This window comes from Cololabis saira, unplaced genomic scaffold (assembly GCF_033807715.1).
Source record: "Cololabis saira isolate AMF1-May2022 unplaced genomic scaffold, fColSai1.1 scf051, whole genome shotgun sequence".
NCBI classification, from domain to species: Eukaryota; Metazoa; Chordata; class Actinopteri; order Beloniformes; family Belonidae; genus Cololabis; species Cololabis saira.
Window position 1 is genome coordinate 171,850 of NW_026906215.1, and position 19,931 is coordinate 191,780.

General features: G+C 46.9%; 8 non-coding genes across 8 annotated transcripts; all 8 read left to right on the forward strand.

Moving 5' to 3' along the window:
• Positions 1 to 8,405: 8,405 nt before the first annotated feature.
• Positions 8,406 to 8,487, forward strand: trnas-aga (transfer RNA serine (anticodon AGA)). Its single transcript has one exon. It is a non-coding gene; the product is annotated as a tRNA-Ser (tRNA).
• Positions 8,488 to 11,110: 2,623 nt separating this feature from the next.
• trnas-aga (transfer RNA serine (anticodon AGA)) lies at positions 11,111 to 11,192 on the forward strand. The gene has a single exon. It is a non-coding gene; the product is annotated as a tRNA-Ser (tRNA).
• A 256-nt stretch (positions 11,193 to 11,448) lies between these two features.
• On the forward strand, positions 11,449 to 11,521 carry trnav-aac (transfer RNA valine (anticodon AAC)). The gene has a single exon. It is a non-coding gene; the product is annotated as a tRNA-Val (tRNA).
• Positions 11,522 to 13,800: 2,279 nt separating this feature from the next.
• Positions 13,801 to 13,882, forward strand: trnas-aga (transfer RNA serine (anticodon AGA)). The gene has a single exon. It is a non-coding gene; the product is annotated as a tRNA-Ser (tRNA).
• A 256-nt stretch (positions 13,883 to 14,138) lies between these two features.
• trnav-aac (transfer RNA valine (anticodon AAC)) lies at positions 14,139 to 14,211 on the forward strand. The gene has a single exon. It is a non-coding gene; the product is annotated as a tRNA-Val (tRNA).
• Positions 14,212 to 16,503: 2,292 nt separating this feature from the next.
• Positions 16,504 to 16,585, forward strand: trnas-aga (transfer RNA serine (anticodon AGA)). The gene has a single exon. It is a non-coding gene; the product is annotated as a tRNA-Ser (tRNA).
• Positions 16,586 to 16,841: 256 nt separating this feature from the next.
• trnav-aac (transfer RNA valine (anticodon AAC)) lies at positions 16,842 to 16,914 on the forward strand. Its single transcript has one exon. It is a non-coding gene; the product is annotated as a tRNA-Val (tRNA).
• Positions 16,915 to 19,184: 2,270 nt separating this feature from the next.
• Positions 19,185 to 19,266, forward strand: trnas-aga (transfer RNA serine (anticodon AGA)). Its single transcript has one exon. It is a non-coding gene; the product is annotated as a tRNA-Ser (tRNA).
• The last annotated feature ends 665 nt before the right edge of the window (positions 19,267 to 19,931 follow it).

Here is a 19,931-nt window from a genome sequence, read left to right on the forward strand (position 1 = left end):
ATCCGCTTTTTGGCATTTTCTCAGCGAGAAACGGTCATTTTGTACCTGAAACACTGTAAGTGGTTTGGTGAGTCCAATAATGAAATGAGTCTCTCAAATCAACTACATAGACTCCTTTCTCAAATTTTCTGACGTTTTCAATAGCTTGCCTTGAAAAATCAGAAGGTAAATCAATGTTATGACAGAAATCCGCTTTTTGGCATTTTCTCAGCGAGAAACAGTCATTTTGTACCTGAAACACTGTAAGTGGTTTGGTGAGTCCAATAATGAAATGAGTCTCTCAAATCAACTACATAGACTCCTTTCTCCAATTTTCTGACGTTTTCAATAGCTTGCCTTGAAAAATCAGAAGGTAAATCAATGTTATGACAGAAATCCGCTTTTTGGCATTTTCTCAGCGAGAAACAGTCATTTTGTACCTGAAACACTGTAAGTGGTTTGGTGAGTCCAATAATGAAATGAGTCTCTCAAATCAACTACATAGACTCATTTCTCCAATTTTCTGACGTTTTCAATAGCTTGCCTTGAAAAATCAGAAGGTAAAACAATGTTATTACAGAAATCCGCTTTTTGGCATTTTCTCAGCGAGAAACAGTCATTTTGTACCTGAAACACTGTAAGTGGTTTGGTGAGTCCAATAATGAAATGAGTCGCTCAAATCAACTACATAGACACCTTTCTCCAATTTTCTAACGTTTTCAATAGCTTGCCTTAAAAAATCAGAAGGTAAATCAATGTTATGACAGAAATCCGCTTTTTGGCATTTTCTCAGCGAGAAACGGTCATTTTGTACCTGAAACACTGTAAGTGGTTTGGTGAGTCCAATAATGAAATGAGTCCCTCAAATCAACTACATAGACTCCTTTCTCCAATTTTCTGACGTTTTCAATAGCTTGCCTTGAAAAATCAGAAGGTAAATCAATGTTATGACAGAAATCCGCTTTTTGGCATTTTCTCAGCGAGAAACAGTCATTTTGTACCTGAAACACTGTAAGTGGTTTGGTGAGTCCAATAATGAAATTAGTCTCTCAAATCAATTACATAGACACCTTTCTGCAATTTTCTAACGTTTTTCAATAGCTTGCCTTAAAAAATCAGAAGGTAAATCAATGTTATGACAGAAATCCGCTTTTTGGCATTTTCTCAGCGAGAAACAGTCATTTTGTACCTGAAACACTGTAAGTGGTTTGGTGAGTCCAATAATGAAATGAGTCTCTCAAATCAACTACTTAGACTCCTTTCTCCAATTTTCTGACGTTTTCAATAGCTTGCCTTGAAAAATCAGAAGGTAAATCAATGTTATGACAGAAATCCGCTTTTTGGCATTTTCTCAGCGAGAAACAGTCATTTTGTACCTGAAACACTGTAAGTGGTTTGGTGAGTCCAATAATGAAATGAGTCCCTCAAATCAACTACATAGACTCCTTTCTCCAATTTTCTGACGTTTTCAATAGCTTGCCTTAAAAAATCAGAAGGTAAAACAATGTTATTACAGAAATCCGCTTTTTGGCATTTTCTCAGCGAGAAACGGTCATTTTGTACCTGAAACACTGTAAGTGGTTTGGTGAGTCCAATAATGAAATCAGTCCCTCAAATCAACTACATAGACTCCTTTCTCCAATTTTCTGACGTTTTCAATAGCTTGCCTTAAAAAATCAGAAGGTAAATAAATGTTATGACAGAAATCCGCTTTTTGGCATTTTCTCAGCGAGAAACAGTCATTTTGTACCTGAAACACTGTAAGTGGTTTGGTGAGTCCAATAATGAAATGAGTCTCTCAAATCAACTACATAGACACCTTTCTGCAATTTTCTAACGTTTTCAATAGCTTGTCTTAAAAAATCAGAAGGTAAATCAATGTTATGACAGAAATCCGCTTTTTGGCATTTTCTCAGCGAGAAACAGTCATTTTGTACCTGAAACACTGTAAGTGGTTTGGAGAGTCCAATAATGAAATGAGTCCCTCAAATCAACTACATAGACTCCTTTCTCCAATTTTCTGACGTTTTCAATAGCTTGCCTTAAAAAATCAGAAGGTAAATCAATGTTATGACAGAAATCCGCTTTTTGGCATTTTCTCAGCGAGAAACAGTCATTTTGTACCTGAAACACTGTAAGTGGTTTGGTGAGTCCAATAATGAAATGAGTCCCTCAAATCAACTACATAGACTCCTTTCTCCAATTTTCTGACGTTTTCAATAGCTTGCCTTAAAAAATCAGAAGGTAAAACAATGTTATTACAGAAATCCGCTTTTTGGCATTTTCTCAGCGAGAAACGGTCATTTTGTACCTGAAACACTGTAAGTGGTTTGGTGAGTCCAATAATGAAATGAGTCCCTCAAATCAACTACATAGACTCCTTTCTCCAATTTTCTGATGTTTTCAATAGCTTGCCTTAAAAAATCAGAAGGTAAATCAATGTTATGACAGAAATCCGCTTTTTGACTGTTTCTCAGCGAGAAACAGTCATTTTGTACCTGAAACACTGTAAGTGGTTTGGTGAGTCCAATAATGAAATGAGTCTCTCAAATCAACTACATAGACTCCTTTCTCAAATTTTCTGACGTTTTCAATAGCTTGCCTTGAAAAATCAGAAGGTAAATCAATGTTATTACAGAAATCCGCTTTTTGGCATTTTCTCAGCGAGAAACGGTCATTTTGTACCTGAAACACTGTAAGTGGTTTGGTGAGTCCAATAATGAAATGAGTCTCTCAAATCAACTACATAGACTCCTTTCTCCAATTTTCTGACGTTTTCAATAGCTTGCCTTGAAAAATCAGAAGGTAAATCAATGTTATGACAGAAATCCGCTTTTTGGCATTTTCTCAGCGAGAAACGGTCATTTTGTACCTGAAACACTGTAAGTGGTTTGGTGAGTCCAATAATGAAATGAGTCCCTCAAATCAACTACATAGACTCCTTTCTCCAATTTTCTGACGTTTTCAATAGCTTGCCTTGAAAAATCAGAAGGTAAATCAATGTTATGACAGAAATCCGCTTTTTGGCATTTTCTCAGCGAGAAACAGTCATTTTGTACCTGAAACACTGTAAGTGGTTTGGTGAGTCCAATAATGAAATGAGTCCCTCAAATCAACTACATAGACTCCTTTCTCCAATTTTCTGACGTTTTCAATAGCTTGCCTTGAAAAATCAGAAGGTAAATCAATGTTATGACAGAAATCCGCTTTTTGGCATTTTCTCAGCGAGAAACGGTCATTTTGTACCTGAAACACTGTAAGTAGTTTGGTGAGTCCATAATGAAATGAATCTCTCAAATCAACTACATAGACACCTTTCTCCAATTTTCTAACGTTTTCAATAGCTTGCCTTAAAAAATCAGAAGGTAAATCAATGTTATGACAGAAATCCGCTTTTTGGCATTTTCTCAGCGAGAAACAGTCATTTTGTACCTGAAACACTGTAAGTGGTTTGGTGAGTCCAATAATGAAATGAGTCGCTCAAATCAACTACATAGACACCTTTCTCCAATTTTCTAACGTTTTCAATAGCTTGCCTTAAAAAATCAGAAGGTAAATCAATGTTATGACAGAAATCCGCTTTTTGGCATTTTCTCAGCGAGAAACAGTCATTTTGTACCTGAAACACTGTAAGTGGTTTGGTGAGTCCAATAATGAAATGAGTCGCTCAAATCAACTACATAGACACCTTTCTCCAATTTTCTAACGTTTTCAATAGCTTGCCTTAAAAAATCAGAAGGTAAATCAATGTTATGACAGAAATCCGCTTTTTGGCATTTTCTCAGCGAGAAACAGTCATTTTGTACCTGAAACACTGTAAGTGGTTTGGTGAGTCCAATAATGAAATGAGTCGCTCAAATCAACTACGTAGACACCGTTCTCCAATTTTCTAACGTTTTCAATAGCTTGCCTTAAAAAATCAGAAGGTAAATCAATGTTATGACAGAAATCCGCTTTTTGGCATTTTCTCAGCGAGAAACGGTCATTTTGTACCTGAAACACTGTAAGTGGTTTGGTGAGTCCAATAATGAAATGAGTCCCTCAAATCAACTACATAGACTCCTTTCTCCAATTTTCTGACGTTTTCAATAGCTTGCCTTAAAAAATCAGAAGGTAAATCAATGTTATGACAGAAATCCGCTTTTTTGCATTTTTTCAGCGAGAAACAGTCATTTTGTACCTGAAACACTGTAAGTGGTTTGGTGAGTCCAATAATGAAATGAGTCTCTCAAATCAACTACATAGACTCCTTTTTCCAATTTTCTAAGTTTTCAATAGCTTGCCTTAAAAAATCAGAAGGTAAAACAATGTTATGACAGAAATCCGCTTTTTGGCATTTTCTCAGCGAGAAACAGTCATTTTGTACCTGAAACACTGTAAGTGGTTTGGTGAGTCCAATAATGAAATGAGTCGCTCAAATCAACTACATAGACTCCTTTCTCCAATTTTCTAACGTTTTCAATAGCTTGCCTTAAAAAATCAGAAGGTAAATCAATGTTATGACAGAAATCCGCTTTTTGGCATTTTCTCAGCGAGAAACAGTCATTTTGTACCTGAAACACTGTAAGTGGTTTGGTGAGTCCAATAATGAAATGAGTCGCTCAAATCAACTACGTAGACACCGTTCTCCAATTTTCTAACGTTTTCAATAGCTTGCCTTAAAAAATCAGAAGGTAAATCAATGTTATGACAGAAATCCGCTTTTTGGCATTTTCTCAGCGAGAAACGGTCATTTTGTACCTGAAACACTGTAAGTGGTTTGGTGAGTCCAATAATGAAATGAGTCCCTCAAATCAACTACATAGACTCCTTTCTCCAATTTTCTGACGTTTTCAATAGCTTGCCTTAAAAAATCAGAAGGTAAATCAATGTTATGACAGAAATCCGCTTTTTTGCATTTTTTCAGCGAGAAACAGTCATTTTGTACCTGAAACACTGTAAGTGGTTTGGTGAGTCCAATAATGAAATGAGTCTCTCAAATCAACTACATAGACTCCTTTTTCCAATTTTCTAAGTTTTCAATAGCTTGCCTTAAAAAATCAGAAGGTAAAACAATGTTATGACAGAAATCCGCTTTTTGGCATTTTCTCAGCGAGAAACAGTCATTTTGTACCTGAAACACTGTAAGTGGTTTGGTGAGTCCAATAATGAAATGAGTCGCTCAAATCAACTACATAGACACCTTTCTCCAATTTTCTAACGTTTTCAATAGCTTGCCTTAAAAAATCAGAAGGTAAATCAATGTTATGACAGAAATCCGCTTTTTGGCATTTTCTCAGCGAGAAACGGTCATTTTGTACCTGAAACACTGTAAGTGGTTTGGTGAGTCCAATAATGAAATGAGTCCCTCAAATCAACTACATAGACTCCTTTCTCCAATTTTCTGACGTTTTCAATAGCTTGCCTTAAAAAATCAGAAGGTAAATCAATGTTATGACAGAAATCCGCTTTTTTGCATTTTCTCAGCGAGAAACAGTCATTTTGTACCTGAAACACTGTAAGTGGTTTGGTGAGTCCAATAATGAAATGAGTCTCTCAAATCAACTACATAGACTCCTTTTTCCAATTTTCTAACGTTTTCGATAGCTTGCCTTAAAAAATCAGAAGGTAAAACAATGTTATTACAGAAATCCGTTTTTTGGCATTTTCTCAGCGAGAAACGGTCATTTTGTACCTGAAACACTGTAAGTGGTTTGGTGAGTCCAATAATGAAATGAGTCCCTCAAATCAACTACATAGACTCATTTTTCCAATTTTCTGACGTTTTCAATAGCTTGCCATGAAAAATCAGAAGGTAAATCAATGTTATGACAGAAATCCGCTTTTTGGCATTTTCTCAGCGAGAAACAGTCATTTTGTACCTGAAACAAGACGACTGCCTAATTTGCAGTTATTAATCATATCCAGTACTGTCTTTCAAAAGTAATCAGTTGGCTTCCCTTGTGGTACATTTTGTATTTTCTACCCAGCATGGTAATACCGATGGATGATTTTTAATTTTACCGCACCAGGACAACTTATATGAAATCACACATTTATTTCTAACATGAATGATTTGAAGATAGGATTTTTTTTTCGCTACGCCCGCCATTTTCAAAGCATGCAAGTTTTCGTAGTGTAGTGGTTATCACGTTCGCCTAACACGTGAAAGGTCCCCTGTTCGAAACTGGGCGGAAACATGTATTACTGCAATAATATTATTTGGACTTGGAAAACCCCTCTAATCCTCTTCTTGGTGCTCGGCACAGGAAGGTCGACCATCTCTTTCTCGCATTGGGTCTTATGCAGAAATGAATTTCGTTGCAGTTCCACAATTGATTAAAAGCCAGTCATTCCTCATTTACCTAATCTTTCAAATGTCCAACTTTACAGGAAAAAAAGAAACATATTACAGAGATTTTTTACAGGATCTTTTCGTCATGCCCGCCTTTTTCAAAACATGTAAGTCACTAGCTCCACCACCAAACCCCAGCAGCATTAACACCAGACCCCACTAGCTCCACCACCAGACCCCAGGAGCTTCCAACACCAGACCCCACTAGCTCCACCACCATACCCCAGCAGCATCACCACCAGACCCCAGGAGCTTCCACCACCAGACCCCAGGAGCTTCCACCACCAGACCTCAGGAGCTTCCACCACCAGACCCCAGGAGCTTCCACCAGACCCCAGCAGCATCACCACCAGACCCCACTAGCTCCACCACCAGACCCCAGCAGCATTACGACCAGACCCCATCCACCACCAGACCCTACTAGCTCCACCACCAGACCCCAGCAGCATTACCACCAGACCCCATCCACCACAAGACCCCACTAGCTCCACCACCAGACCCCAGCAGCATCACCACCAGACCCCATCCACCACCAGACCCTACTAGCTCCACCACCAGACCCCAGGAGCTTCCAACACCAGACCCCACTAGCTCCACCACCGGACCCCAGCAGCATCAGCACCAGACCCCAGGAGCTTCCACCACCAGACCCCAGGAGCTTCCACCACCAGACCCCAGGAGCTTCCACCACCAGACCCCAGGAGCTTCCACCACCAGACCTCAGGAGCTTCCACCACCAGACCCCAGGAGCTTCCACCACCAGACCCCAGCAGCATCAGCACCAGACCCCAGCAGCATCACCACCAGAACCCAGGAGCTTCCACCACCACACCCCAGGAGCTTCCATCACCAGACCCCAGGAGCTTCCACCACCAGACCCCTCTAGCTGCACCACCAGACCCCAGCAGCATCACCACCACACCTCAGGAGCTTCCACCACCAAACCCTAACAACAACTCAACAACCTCAAAAACCCGGCTCACCTGGAGCCACCCAAAGTCCCGGCTCACCGTCCGAACCCGGGGACCCGCTTTTAAGCCCCCCACCGACCGGCCACTGGAGTGAAAGAGCCAGCCCTTGGGCCTGGAGGACCAGGGCCCTGGTACCATAAACACCCAGACGCTCCTAGCACCATGGACAGCACTCTGTCAGATGCTCAAGCGCATATTGTTTTTTACTCATGTTCTGGTTTCAGGACCACAATAAAAACACAATAAAAGCTGAACAGGGTTCCATGGTGTAATGGTTAGCACTCTGGACTTTGACCCCAGGAGCTTCCACCACCAGACACCACTAGCTCCACCACCAGACGACAGCAGCATCACCACCACACCTCAGGAGCTTCCACCACCAGACACCACTAGCTCCACCACCAGACCCCAGCAGCATCACCACCAGACCCCAGCAGCATCACCACCAGACCCCAGGAGCTTCCACCACCAGACCCCAGGAATTTCCATCACCAGACCCAAGGAGCTTCCATCACCTGACCCCAGGAGCTTCCATCACCAGACCCCAGGAGCTTCCACCACCAGACCCCACTAGCTGCACAACCAGACCCCAGCAGCATCACCACCACACCTCAGGAGCTTCCACCACCAGACCCCAACAACAACTCAACAACCTCAACAACCCGGCTCACCTGGAGCCAACCAGAGACCCGGCTCACCGTCCGAACCAGGGGACCCGCTTTTAAGTCCCCTAGCCCCCTCCCCCCCACTGTGTGGCGGAGTCACATCCTGGTTATACAGCAGAGTGGCGCAGCGGAAGCGTGCTGGGCCCATAACCCAGAGGTCGATGGATCGAAACCATCCTCTGCTACTTAAGAGATCCTCTCATACATGAGATGTGAGAGATTAACTGAAATCTATCCAGAGCTTTTTGGAAACAAGAAAGTGGATGTATGATCTATGAACATACTGCACTGACTGTTGATGAAAATGCATTTAATCAAAATGAGGATGAAAATATGTCTCAACCTAATAAAGTAAAACCAACCATTTTAAAATAAAGTAAAACCAACCATTTTAAAATAACACACACACACACACACACACACACACACACACACACACACACACACAGCTGACAGGTTGTTGTGGCCGAGTGGTTAAGGCGATGGACTAGAAATCCATTGGGGATTCCCCGCGCAGGTTCGAATCCTGCCAACAACGAGTAATGTTTGAATGTGCAAGACGACAGCCTAATTTGCAGTTATTAATCCTATCCAGTACTGTCTTTCAAAAGTAATCAGTTGGCTTCCCTTGTGGTACATTTTGTATTTTCTACCCAGCATGGTAATACCGATGGATGATTTTTAATTTTACCGCACCAGGACAACTTATATGAAATCACACATTTATTTCTAACATGAATGATTTGAAGATAGGATTTTTTTTTCGTTACGCCCGCCATTTTCAAAGCATGCAAGTTTCCGTAGTGTAGTGGTTATCACGTTCGCCTAACACGCGAAAGGTCCCCTGTTTGAAACTGGGAGGAAACATGTATTACTGCAATAATATTATTTGGACTTGGAAAACCCCTCTAATCCTCTTCTTGGTGCTCGGCACAGGAAGTTCGACCATCTCTTTCTCGCATTGGGTCTTATGCAGAAATGAATTTCGTTGCAGTTCCACAACTGATTAAAAGCCAGTCATTCCCCATTTACCTAATCTTTCAAATGTCCAACTTTACAGGAAAAAAAGAAACATATTACAGAGATTTTTTACAGGATCTTTTCGTCATGCCCGCCTTTTTCAAAACATGTAAGTCACTAGCTCCACCACCAAACCCCAGCAGCATTAACACCAGACCCCACTAGCTCCACCACCAGACCCCAGGAGCTTCCAACACCACACCCCACTAGCTCCACCACCATACCCCAGCAGCATCACCACCAGACCCCAGGAGCTTCCACCACCAGACCCCAGGAGCTTCCACCACCAGACCTCAGGAGCTTCCACCACCAGACCCCAGGAGCTTCCACCAGACCCCAGCAGCATCACCACCAGACCCCACTAGCTCCACCACCAGACCCCAGCAGCATTACCACCAGACCCCATTCACCACCAGACCCTACTAGCTCCACCACCAGACCCCAGCAGCATTACCACCAGACCCCATCCACCACAAGACCCCACTAGCTCCACCACCAGACCCCAGCAGCATCACCACCAGACCCCATCCACCACCAGACCCTACTAGCTCCACCACCAGACCCCAGGAGCTTCCAACACCAGACCCCACTAGCTCCACCACCAGACCCCAGCAGCATCAGCACCAGACCCCAGGAGCTTCCACCACCAGACCCCAGGAGCTTCCACCACCAGACCCCAGGAGCTTCCACCACCAGACCCCAGGAGCTTCCACCACCAGACCTCAGGAGCTTCCACCACCAGACCCCAGGAGCTTCCACCACCAGACCCCAGCAGCATCAGCACCAGACCCCAGCAGCATCACCACCAGAACCCAGGAGCTTCCACCACCACACCCCAGGAGCTTCCATCACCAGACCCCAGGAGCTTCCACCACCAGACCCCTCTAGCTGCACCACCAGACCCCAGCAGCATCACCACCACACCTCAGGAGCTTCCACCACCAAACCCTAACAACAACTCAACAACCTCAAACACCCGGCTCACCTGGAGCCACCCAAAGACCCGGCTCACCGTCCGAACCCGGGGACCCGCTTTTAAGCCCCCCACCGACCGGCCACTGGAGTGAAAGAGCCAGCCCTTGGGCCTGGAGGACCAGGGCCCTGGTACCATAAACACCCAGACGCTCCTAGCACCATGGACAGCACTCTGTCAGATGCTCAAGCGCATATTGTTTTTTACTCATGTTCTGGTTTCAGGACCACAATAAAAACACAATAAAAGCTGAACAGGGTTCCATGGTGTAATGGTTAGCACTCTGGACTTTGACCCCAGGAGCTTCCACCACCAGACACCACTAGCTCCACCACCAGACGACAGCAGCATCACCACCACACCTCAGGAGCTTCCACCACCAGACACCACTAGCTCCACCACCAGACCCCAGCAGCATCACCACCAGACCCCAGCAGCATCACCACCAGACCCCAGGAGCTTCCACCACCAGACCCCAGGAATTTCCATCACCAGACCCAAGGAGCTTCCATCACCTGACCCCAGGAGCTTCCATCACCAGACCCCAGGAGCTTCCACCACCAGACCCCACTAGCTGCACCACCAGACCCCAGCAGCATCACCACCACACCTCAGGAGCTTCCACCACCAGACCCCAACAACAACTCAACAACCTCAACAACCCGGCTCACCTGGAGCCACCCAGAGACCCGGCTCACCGTCCGAACCAGGGGACCCGCTTTTAAGTCCCCTACCCCCCTCTCCCGCACTGTGTGGCGGAGTCACATCCTGGTTATACAGCAGAGTGGCGCAGCGGAAGTGTGCTGGGCCCATAACCCAGAGGTCGATGGATCGAAACCATCCTCTGCTACTTAAGAGATCCTCTCATACATGAGATGTGAGAGATAAAATGAAATCTATCCAGAGCTTTTTGGAAACAAGAAAGTGGATGTATGATCTATGAACATACTGGCTGTTGATGCTGACTGTTGATGCTGACTGTTGATGAAAATGCTGTTGATGAAAATGCATTTAATCAAAATGAGGATGAAAATATGTCTCAACCTAATAAAGTAAAACCAACCATTTTAAAATAAAGTAAAACCAACCATTTTAAAATAAAGACTCTAAATTGTCTATTTCTGAAGATTCACACACACACACACACACACATACACACAGCTGACAGGTTGTTGTGGCCGAGTGGTTAAGGCGATGGACTAGAAATCCATTGGGGATTCCCCGCGCAGGTTCGAATCCTGCCAACAACGAGTAATGTTTGAATGTGCAAGACTACTGCCTAATTTGCAGTTATTAATCATATCCAGTACTGTCTTTCAAAAGTAATCAGTTGGCTTCCCTTGTGGTACATTTTGTATTTTCTACCCAGCATGGTAATACCGATGGATGATTTTTAATTTTACCGCACCAGGACAACTTATATGAAATCACACATTTATTTCTAACATGAATGATTTGAAGATAGGATTTTTTTTTCGTTACGCCCGCCATTTTCAAAGCATGCAAGTTTTCGTAGTGTAGTGGTTATCACGTTCGCCTAACACGCGAAAGGTCCCCTGTTCGAAACTGGGCGGAAACATGTATTACTGCAATAATATTATTTGGACTTGGAAAACCCCTCTAATCCTCTTCTTGGTGCTCGGCACAGGAAGTTCGACCATCTCTTTCTCGCATTGGGTCTTATGCAGAAATGAATTTCGTTGCAGTTCCACAACTGATTAAAAGCCAGTCATTCCCCATTTACCTAATCTTTCAAATGTCCAACTTTACAGGAAAAAAAGAAACATATTACAGAGATTTTTTACAGGATCTTTTCGTCATGCCCGCCTTTTTCAAAACATGTAAGTCACTAGCTCCACCACCAAACCCCAGCAGCATTAACACCAGACCCCACTAGCTCCACCACCAGACCCCAGGAGCTTCCAACACCACACCCCACTAGCTCCACCACCATACCCCAGCAGCATCACCACCAGACCCCAGGAGCTTCCACCACCAGACCCCAGGAGCTTCCACCACCAGACCTCAGGAGCTTCCACCACCAGACCCCAGGAGCTTCCACCAGACCCCAGCAGCATCACCACCAGACCCCACTAGCTCCACCACCAGACCCCAGCAGCATTACCACCAGACCCCATCCACCACCAGACCCTACTAGCTCCACCACCAGACCCCAGCAGCATTACCACCAGACCCCATCCACCACAAGACCCCACTAGCTCCACCACCAGACCCCAGCAGCATCACCACCAGACCCCATCCACCACCAGACCCTACTAGCTCCACCACCAGACCCCAGGAGCTTCCAACACCAGACCCCACTAGCTCCACCACCAGACCCCAGCAGCATCAGCACCAGACCCCAGGAGCTTCCACCACCAGACCCCAGGAGCTTCCACCACCAGACCCCAGGAGCTTCCACCACCAGACCTCAGGAGCTTCCACCACCAGACCCCAGGAGCTTCCACCACCAGACCCCAGCAGCATCAGCACCAGACCCCAGCAGCATCACCACCAGAACCCAGGAGCTTCCACCACCACACCCCAGGAGCTTCCATCACCAGACCCCAGGAGCTTCCACCACCAGACCCCTCTAGCTGCACCACCAGACCCCAGCAGCATCAACCACCACACCTCAGGAGCTTCCACCACCAAACCCTAACAACAACTCAACAACCTCAAAAACCCGGCTCACCTGGAGCCACCCAAAGACCCGGCTCACCGTCCGAACCCGGGGACCCGCTTTTAAGCCCCCCACCGACCGGCCACTGGAGTGAAAGAGCCAGCCCTTGGGCCTGGAGGACCAGGGCCCTGGTACCATAAACACCCAGACGCTCCTAGCACCATGGACAGCACTCTGTCAGATGCTCAAGCGCATATTGTTTTTTACTCATGTTCTGGTTTCAGGACCACAATAAAAACACAATAAAAGCTGAACAGGGTTCCATGGTGTAATGGTTAGCACTCTGGACTTTGACCCCAGGAGCTTCCACCACCAGACACCACTAGCTCCACCACCAGACGACAGCAGCATCACCACCACACCTCAGGAGCTTCCACCACCAGACACCACTAGCTCCACCACCAGACCCCAGCAGCATCACCACCAGACCCCAGCAGCATCACCACCAGACCCCAGGAGCTTCCACCACCAGACCCCAGGAATTTCCATCACCAGACCCAAGGAGCTTCCATCACCTGACCCCAGGAGCTTCCATCACCAGACCCCAGGAGCTTCCACCACCAGACCCCACTAGCTGCACCACCAGACCCCAGCAGCATCACCACCACACCTCAGGAGCTTCCACCACCAGACCCCAACAACAACTCAACAACCTCAACAACCCGGCTCACCTGGAGCCACCCAGAGACCCGGCTCACCGTCCGAACCAGGGGACCCGCTTTTAAGTCCCCTACCCCCCTCTCCCGCACTGTGTGGCGGAGTCACATCCTGGTTATACAGCAGAGTGGCGCAGCGGAAGTGTGCTGGGCCCATAACCCAGAGGTCGATGGATCGAAACCATCCTCTGCTACTTAAGAGATCCTCTCATACATGAGATGTGAGAGATAAACTGAAATCTATCCAGAGCTTTTTGGAAACAAGAAAGTGGATGTATGAACTATGAACTATGAACATACTGGCTGTTGATGCTGACTGTTGATGCTGACTGTTGATGAAAATGCTGTTGATGAAAATGCATTTAATCAAAATGAGGATGAAAATATGTCTCAACCTAATAAAGTAAAACCAACCATTTTAAAATAAAGTAAAACCAACCATTTTAAAATAAAGACTCTAAATTGTCTATTTCTGAAGATTCACACACACACACACACACACATACACACAGCTGACAGGTTGTTGTGGCCGAGTGGTTAAGGCGATGGACTAGAAATCCATTGGGGATTCCCCGCGCAGGTTCGAATCCTGCCAACAACGAGTAATGTTTGAATGTGCAAGACTACTGCCTAATTTGCAGTTATTAATCATATCCAGTACTGTCTTTCAAAAGTAATCAGTTGGCTTCCCTTGTGGTACATTTTGTATTTTCTACCCAGCATGGTAATACCGATGGATGATTTTTAATTTTACCGCACCAGGACAACTTATATGAAATCACACATTTATTTCTAACATGAATGATTTGAAGATAGGATTTTTTTTTCGTTACGCCCGCCATTTTCAAAGCATGCAAGTTTTCGTAGTGTAGTGGTTATCACGTTCGCCTAACACGCGAAAGGTCCCCTGTTCGAAACTGGGCGGAAACATGTATTACTGCAATAATATTATTTGGACTTGGAAAACCCCTCTAATCCTCTTCTTGGTGCTCGGCACAGGAAGTTCGACCATCTCTTTCTCGCATTGGGTCTTATGCAGAAATGAATTTCGTTGCAGTTCCACAACTGATTAAAAGCCAGTCATTCCCCATTTACCTAATCTTTCAAATGTCCAACTTTACAGGAAAAAAAGAAACATATTACAGAGATTTTTTACAGGATCTTTTCGTCATGCCCGCCTTTTTCAAAACATGTAAGTCACTAGCTCCACCACCAAACCCCAGCAGCATTAACACCAGACCCCACTAGCTCCACCACCAGACCCCAGGAGCTTCCAACACCACACCCCACTAGCTCCACCACCATACCCCAGCAGCATCACCACCAGACCCCAGGAGCTTCCACCACCAGACCCCAGGAGCTTCCACCACCAGACCTCAGGAGCTTCCACCACCAGACCCCAGGAGCTTCCACCAGACCCCAGCAGCATCACCAGCAGACCCCACTAGCTCCACCACCAGACCCCAGCAGCATTACCACCAGACCCCATCCACCACCAGACCCTACTAGCTCCACCACCAGACCCCAGCAGCATTACCACCAGACCCCATCCACCACAAGACCCCACTAGCTCCACCACCAGACCCCAGCAGCATCACCACCAGACCCCATCCACCACCAGACCCTACTAGCTCCACCACCAGACCCCAGGAGCTTCCAACACCAGACCCCACTAGCTCCACCACCAGACCCCAGCAGCATCAGCACCAGACCCCAGGAGCTTCCACCACCAGACCCCAGGAGCTTCCACCACCAGACCCCAGGAGCTTCCACCACCAGACCCCAGGAGCTTCCACCACCAGACCTCAGGAGCTTCCACCACCAGACCCCAGGAGCTTCCACCACCAGACCCCAGCAGCATCAGCACCAGACCCCAGCAGCATCACCACCAGAACCCAGGAGCTTCCACCACCACACCCCAGGAGCTTCCATCACCAGACCCCAGGAGCTTCCACCACCAGACCCCTCTAGCTGCACCACCAGACCCCAGCAGCATCACCACCACACCTCAGGAGCTTCCACCACCAAACCCTAACAACAACTCAACAACCTCAAAAACCCGGCTCACCTGGAGCCACCCAAAGACCCGGCTCACCGTCCGAACCCGGGGACCCGCTTTTAAGCCCCCCACCGACCGGCCACTGGAGTGAAAGAGCCAGCCCTTGGGCCTGGAGGACCAGGGCCCTGGTACCATAAACACCCAGACGCTCCTAGCACCATGGACAGCACTCTGTCAGATGCTCAAGCGCATATTGTTTTTTACTCATGTTCTGGTTTCAGGACCACAATAAAAACACAATAAAAGCTGAACAGGGTTCCATGGTGTAATGGTTAGCACTCTGGACTTTGACCCCAGGAGCTTCCACCACCAGACACCACTAGCTCCACCACCAGACGACAGCAGCATCACCACCACACCTCAGGAGCTTCCACCACCAGACACCACTAGCTCCACCACCAGACCCCAGCAGCATCACCACCAGACCCCAGCAGCATCACCACCAGACCCCAGGAGCTTCCACCACCAGACCCCAGGAATTTCCATCACCAGACCCAAGGAGCTTCCATCACCTGACCCCAGGAGCTTCCATCACCAGACCCCAGGAGCTTCCACCACCAGACCCCACTAGCTGCACCACCAGACCCCAGCAGCATCACCACCACACCTCAGGAGCTTCCACCACCAGACCCCAACAACAACTCAACAACCTCAACAACCCGGCTCACCTGGAGCCACCCAGAGACCCGGCTCACCGTCCGAACCAGGGGACCCGCTTTTAAGTCCCCTACCCCCCTCTCCCGCACTGTGTGGCGGAGTCACATCCTGGTTATACAGCAGAGTGGTGCAGCGGAAGTGTGCTGGGCCCATAACCCAGAGGTCGATGGATCGAAACCATCCTCTGCTACTTAAGAGATCCTCTCATACATGAGATGTGAGAGATAAACTGAAATCTATCCAGAGCTTTTTGGAAACAAGAAAGTGGATGTATGAACTATGAACATACTGGCTGTTGATGCTGACTGTTGATGCTGACTGTTGATGAAAATGCTGTTGATGAAAATGCATTTAATCAAAATGAGGATGAAAATATGTCTCAACCTAATAAAGTAAAACCAACCATTTTAAAATAAAGTAAAACCAACCATTTTAAAATAAAGACTCTAAATTGTCTATTTCTGAAGATTCACACACACACACACACACATACACACAGCTGACAGGTTGTTGTGGCCGAGTGGTTAAGGCGATGGACTAGAAATCCATTGGGGATACCCCGCGCAGGTTCGAATCCTGCCAACAACGAGTAATGTTTGAATGTGCAAGACGACTGCCTAATTTGCAGTTATTAATCATATCCAGTACTGTCTTTCAAAAGTAATCAGTTGGCTTGCCTTGTGGTACATTTTGTATTTTCTACCCAGCATGGTAATACCGATGGATGATTTTTAATTTTACCGCACCAGGACAACTTATATGAAATCACACATTTATTTCTAACATGAATGATTTGAAGATAGGATTTTTTTTTCGTTACGCCCGCCATTTTCAAAGCATGCATGTTTCCGTAGTGTAGTGGTTATCACGTTCGCCTAACACGCGAAAGGTCCCCTGTTCGAAACTGGGCGGAAACATGTATTACTGCAATAATATTATTTGGACTTGGAAAACCCCTCTAATCCTCTTCTTGGTGCTCGGCACAGGAAGGTCGACCATCTCTTTCTCGCATTGGGTCTTATGCAGAAATGAATTTCGTTGCAGTTCCACAACTGATTAAAAGCCAGTCATTCCTCATTTACCTAATCTTTCAAATGTCCAACTTTACAGCAAAAAAAGAAACATATTACAGAGATTTTTTACAGGATCTTTTCGTCATGCCCGCCTTTTTCAAAACATGTAAGTCACTAGCTCCACCACCAAACCCCAGCAGCATTAACACCAGACCCCACTAGCTCCACCACCAGACCCCAGGAGCTTCCAACACCAGACCCCACTAGCTCCACCACCATACCCCAGCAGCATCACCACCAGACCCCAGGAGCTTCCACCACCAGACCCCAGGAGCTTCCACCACCAGACCTCAGGAGCTTCCACCACCAGACCCCAGGAGCTTCCACCAGACCCCAGCAGCATCACCACCAGACCCCACTAGCTCCACCACCAGACCCCAGCAGCATTACCACCAGACCCCATCCACCACCAGACCCTACTAGCTCCACCACCAGACCCCAGCAGCATTACCACCAGACCCCATCCACCACAAGACCCCACTAGCTCCACCACCAGACCCCAGCAGCATCACCACCAGACCCCATCCACCACCAGACCCTACTAGCTCCACCACCAGACCCCAGGAGCTTCCAACACCAGACCCCACTAGCTCCACCACCGGACCCCAGCAGCATCAGCACCAGACCCCAGGAGCTTCCACCACCAGACCCCAGGAGCTTCCACCACCAGACCCCAGGAGCTTCCACCACCAGACCTCAGGAGCTTCCACCACCAGACCCCAGGAGCTTCCACCACCAGACCCCAGCAGCATCAGCACCAGACCCCAGCAGCATCACCACCAGAACCCAGGAGCTTCCACCACCACACCCCAGGAGCTTCCATCACCAGACCCCAGGAGCTTCCACCACCAGACCCCTCTAGCTGCACCACCAGACCCCAGCAGCATCACCACCACACCTCAGGAGCTTCCACCACCAAACCCTAACAACAACTGAACAACCTCAAAAACCCGGCTCACCTGGAGCCACCCAAAGACCCGGCTCACCGTCCGAACCCGGGGACCCGCTTTTAAGCCCCCCACCGACCGGCCACTGGAGTGAAAGAGCCAGCCCTTGGGCCTGGAGGACCAGGGCCCTGGTACCATAAACACCCAGACGCTCCTAGCACCATGGACAGCACTCTGTCAGATGCTCAAGCGCATATTGTTTTTTACTCATGTTCTGGTTTCAGGACCACAATAAAAACACAATAAAAGCTGAACAGGGTTCCATGGTGTAATGGTTAGCACTCTGGACTTTGACCCCAGGAGCTTCCACCACCAGACACCACTAGCTCCACCACCAGACGACAGCAGCATCACCACCACACCTCAGGAGCTTCCACCACCAGACACCACTAGCTCCACCACCAGACCCCAGCAGCATCACCACCAGACCCCAGCAGCATCACCACCAGACCCCAGCAGCATCACCACCAGACCCCAGGAGCTTCCACCACCAGACCCCAGGAATTTCCATCACCAGACCCAAGGAGCTTCCATCACCTGACCCCAGGAGCTTCCATCACCAGACCCCAGGAGCTTCCACCACCAGACCCCACTAGCTGCACCACCAGACCCCAGCAGCATCACCACCACACCTCAGGAGCTTCCACCACCAGACCCCAACAACAACTCAACAACCTCAACAACCCGGCTCACCTGGAGCCACCCAGAGACCCGGCTCACCGTCCGAACCAGGGGACCCGCTTTTAAGTCCCCTACCCACCTCCCCCCCACTGTGTGGCGGAGTCACATCCTGGTTATACAGCAGAGTGGCGCAGCGGAAGCGTGCTGGGCCCATAACCCAGAGGTCGATGGATCGAAACCATCCTCTGCTACTTAAGAGATCCTCTCATACATGAGATGTGAGAGATTAACTGAAATCTATCCAGAGCTTTTTGGAAACAAGAAAGTGGATGTATGATCTATGAACTATGAACATACTGGCTGTTGATGCTGACTGTTGATGAAAATGCATTTAATCAAAATGAGGATGAAAATATGTCTCAACCTAATAAAGTAAAACCAACCATTTTAAAATAAAGTAAAACCAACCATTTTAAAATAAAGACTCAAAATTGTCTATTTCTGAAGATTCACACACACACACACACACATACACACAGCTGACAGGTTGTTGTGGCCGAGTGGTTAAGGCGATGGACTAGAAATCCATTGGGGATTCCCCGCGCAGGTTCGAATCCTGCCAACAACGAGTAATGTTTGAATGTGCAAGACGACTGCCTAATTTGCAGTTATTAATCATATCCAGTACTGTTTTTCAAAAGTAATCAGTTGGCTTCCCTTGTGGTACATTTTGTATTTTCTACCCAGCATGGTAATACCGATGGATGATTTTTAATTTTACCGCACCAGGACAACTTATATGAAATCACACATTTATTTCTAACATGAATGATTTGAAGATAGGATTTTTTTTTCGTTACGCCCGCCATTTTCAAAGCATGCAAGTTTCTGTAGTGTAGTGGTTATCAAGTTTGCCTAACACGCGAAAGGTCCCCTGTTCGAAACTGGGGGCAAACATGTATTACTGCAATAATATTATTTGGACTTGTAAAACCCCTCTAATCCTCTTCTTGGTGCTCGGCACAGGAAGGTCGACCATCTCTTTCTCGCATTGGGTCTTATGCAGAAATGAATTTCGTTGCAGTTCCACAACTGATTAAAAGCCAGTCATTCCCCATTTACCTAATCTTTCAAATGTCCAACTTTACAGGAAAAAAAGAAACATATTACAGAGATTTTTTACAGGATCTTTTCGTCATGCCCGCCTTTTTCAAAACATGTAAGTCACTAGCTCCACCACCAAACCCCAGCAGCATTAACACCAGACCCCACTAGCTCCACCACCAGACCCCA